Source organism: Oratosquilla oratoria, chromosome 26, assembly GCF_046742065.1.
Source record: "Oratosquilla oratoria isolate Oo_2021 chromosome 26, ASM4674206v1, whole genome shotgun sequence".
Taxonomy (NCBI): Eukaryota; Metazoa; Arthropoda; class Malacostraca; order Stomatopoda; family Squillidae; genus Oratosquilla; species Oratosquilla oratoria.
The window spans coordinates 47,222,742-47,227,165 of NC_134802.1; the positions used below are offsets into that span (position 1 = coordinate 47,222,742).

At 36.1% G+C, this 4,424-nt stretch overlaps 1 non-coding gene across 1 annotated transcript; it reads left to right on the forward strand.

Annotated features, from left to right (window-relative positions):
* The first annotated feature begins 594 nt into the window (after positions 1-594).
* Positions 595-667, forward strand: TRNAT-AGU (transfer RNA threonine (anticodon AGU)). Its single transcript has one exon. It is a non-coding gene; the product is annotated as a tRNA-Thr (tRNA).
* The last annotated feature ends 3,757 nt before the right edge of the window (positions 668-4,424 follow it).

The window sequence follows — 4,424 nt, forward strand, 5'->3', positions numbered from 1 at the left end:
GGTGAGCCCAGCCCAATGGCTGGGCATGCCATTGGTTGGGGTTTTGGGTGACGTCATCTCATCCAGGAGCCAATCACCGACGACTTCCGGGAAGAACACCGGACAGGGTTACCGGAACCTGTACCGGAAGTATATCTTCTCCGCTACCTGCCGTCAGGTGATTTTATTAATCTTTGTAGCAAACCTCTCCCCCCCACCACCTCATGCGGTAGTGATACATATTCTCTCAGACAGACCTTTAGCAAAAAAAAAAAAAAAATAATAAAAAAAATAAATAAAAATAATAATAATAAAAATAATAAATAAATAAATGAGAAATAAATAAATGAACAAATGAATGAAATAATGAAATAAAATAAATAGAAAATGGTGAAATAGAAAATAATAAAATAAAATAATAAAACGTAAAATAATAAATAAATAAAAAATGAAATACATTAATAAATAAATAGATAAATCCCGGTTTGGTGAAGCTTTATATCCCTTTGGCTTCTAGGGCTTCCCTCGGTCGAATAAAATCATCTGGCGACAGCAGGATCAGGTATAAACGTTTAAGGATTAATCAGTTGTTGTGCATATTATCATTGGTCAAGAGCCTCCATAGCTCAGTGGCTAGAGCGCTGGTCTAGTAAACCAGAGGCCGGGAGTTCGATCCTCCCTGGAGGCAGTTGGGTATAATTTTCTTAAATCTGTCGGGCAATGATTCGTTGAAGCAAAAAAAAAAAAAAAAAAAAAAAAAAAAAAAAAAAAACAAAAAAAAAATATATATATATATATATATATCTAATATAATATATAGTGTGATGTGTGGTGTGTTTATAATATATCATGTACAATATATATATGTAATGTATGGTATATGTACATATATAGTGTAAATATATAAAAATATATATATATAATGTATATATAATATAATGTAATGGTAGGGGGGGTGTTTTTACCTTATATTGAAAGTTCTAGTTTTTGTTGTTCATGGTATTTCTTGTTGTAATAAAAGAGTATTTGGTCGTTTTATTTCATATTATTTAATAATATGTTTTTATTTATACTGATTTTATAATTAAAATATAATATCCATTCATTATACACACTTTTTCTCTTTTTTTCTAATACAATTAAAACATTTAATTTCATTATTAACAACTTTTTTTTGAAAAAACTTAAATAAACTTGAAAAATTGGAAAAAAATAGATTATTTTTAAAAAAAAAAAAAAACACGAAACACAAGGGAACGAGGAATTTTAAACCCTTTTCAACTTAATCATCAAATCAAACTTCTTGACCAGTAAAAGGAGTTTTAAAAATCCTGTTTAATTAAAACCACGATTGTCTAGTTAACATTGGTTAGGAGGCTTACTGGTTTATCTTATCTAATAAAAATCAAAACCCACACACAAGACTAGACAAGAGAAGACCATGAACATACAAGAACAACACCTAACAAGTAAGAACGAAAATACCAGACAATCAAAAAAACCCACGAACAAACTACGGAACGGGAACCAAAAACCCGCGAGCGCGCACCCGACACACCGTATGTACACACATAAACACATGCAACCCCACGACACACACACACACACACACACACATACACACACACACACACACACACACACACACAACCACACACACACACACACACACACACACACACATGCGCGCACAAGCCAGACACGTACACTCACGCACACACACAACAAGCACGCACATGCATACGTACACATATGCACGCACACACACAACATGCCATTACGTACAACACACGCGCACGCACAACAATACCGTACCACTCATGCACGCACACACATCGCACACTTCGTACACACACTGCACGCCACACACACACATATATACGTACACAACACGAAACAAACAACGCGTACACACACACACGCACACACACGTACACAACATATATCACACCTATACACACACATTACACGTATACACACATACATACGCGTCGCAGCGCGCACATACGTAACCGCACACGTACACGCACACACGTGAACCACACTACAAGCCGCATACTCATGTACACGCACATACGTACACACACGTACACGCATACACACATAATCTAATCCGCCCCACACTGAAGTTTGCAGCAAAGACGTGACTTTGCCAAAGTAAAAAATATAAAAAAGAAAATAAAAAGAAAAAGAAAAAAGACAAATTGATCCACAGCATAGTGGAGAACACAACATTAATGTGGTAATGGACATGGAACTGTATGGTTTAGGCCTTATGGTCTCTTGCAGTCTCCTTCATTCTTATGTTCTACGAGAGATGAAATCCATGATTATTATCATTCTTATTTTTATTTTTATTTTATTTTTTTTGTTACTTTTTTTTTAACTGAAAGAGACTTGTGTAACCCAAAGTAATACCATAAATGAATTCAGCAGTAGCTATGATAGAAGGGGGAAAAGAGAGACGGGACCCCACGCGCGTAGATCCTGTTCTGTATATTACAAATAAAGCAATGCAATTAATTTAGGGAAATTATTACTCATGCATAACACACACACACACACACACACACACACACACACACACACACACACACACACACACACACACACACACACACACACACACACACACACACACACACACACACACACGTACATCTAATTCAATATGAGGAAAGATTGAAACGCTTAATCCCAAATGACAATGAATTGTTTAATTTTATTTGCATCTTCGTTCATAGCCATAATGAGCTCGTTCGAATATTTTATTAAATTTGATCGATGAAGATAACGTTTAGTAATATAAGAGTATTTGAAAGAGAACGCCCAAACTCAGAAACGACAACAACAATAACAACAATTATAATAACAAAAATAACAGCAAAATCAACAACAATAACGACACCTACCACAACAGCAATGATAATAACAGCAACAACAATAATAGTAACAATAACAACATTATTTTCTTTTCTCGCTTGTGTTGGTTGAATTTTCTTTTTTATTTATTTGTTATATTATTATTATTATTATTATTATTATTATTATTATTATTTGTAGCTAATTTCGGAGACCCAAAAGGAATTCATTAAACGTTATCAGTTCCGCAATTGTTTATTTTTTCTTATTAATTTATTCATTTAATATGCTTGTTCGTATATTTATTTATTTATTTGTTTATTTGTTTTTGACAAAATGACGGATACTGAATTCAAATGTCTGAGAGGTTCCACGCCATAATAACGAATAGAAAAATAATAAACAAAAGAATAATGAAACAAAAGAAAACGAACAAATGAATGAATAAAAACAAATAGACTAATAAATAAATCAGCTGATATAAATAGACAAATATATAGAACAAGTAAAATAGGTTAAATATAAACAAATAAAGTTAACAAGTACAATGTCGGTCAGTATTTGCGGCCAACTTCCGCAATGAAAGAAAACGGAATATTGTAAGGAGTGACTAAAGTATTCTTGTTTTATCAAATTAAATCCATAATTTGAACAAAATCGTGTGGTTTCAGCTAGAATGAAGTATATAAGGAATACTATAAAACACATTGTGGCTATGAAATATAGTTCACTGAATTTTTTTATAAAGAATCACAAGAATATTGTTTTGTATTAAAAAGAATGAAATATATAGGATAGTTGAAAATGTCTATTCCGATATGTACACACACACACACGACTTGATGGCGTAATGGTAAAGTACCCGGCCACTTCTATGACGGTCCGGGTTCGAATCCTGCCCAGAGCTGAAATAATTTCAGCATCGCTGCGCTGCGAGTCGTTACTCCAACTCTCGTGGGCAGGGACTTGGGTGTGTGCGTGTAAGGTCACAGCATTACCCATAGGTCGGTCATATACGAGCTCTGAGCTCTCTTCCGGGAAGGAAATAGCTGTCGATCACGACCCCAACACGTGATCCAAGACTATGGTTAATCACACACACACACACACACACGCACACACACACACACACACACACACACACACACACACACACACACACACACACACACACACACACACACACACACACACACACACACACACACACACACAGAGAGAGAGAGAGAGAGAGAGAGAGAGAGAGAGAGAGTATATTTTGATATGAAAGCATCCATGACTTAACATAAATTTATATTTGAAACCTTTGCAGGAGATGAGGAGGGTTTGGAGGAGGAGGAGGAGGGGGCGAGAGGGAAGAGGAAGAGCGGGGGCGGGGAAGAGGGGGGTGACCTGAAGCTGGATCCTATGCTACACGATCCCCCCACCCTCTCCCCCTCCTCCCCCCCCTCTCTCCGTCTACTTTGTTTAATTTCAAGAGTCAAAATTAATGAGAAAGACGTTGGCACGTCATCAAGATGGATGGAGGAGAGGGAGGGAGGGAGGGAGAGGGAGTGTATGTGTCGGGGGGAGAGGGGAGGGAG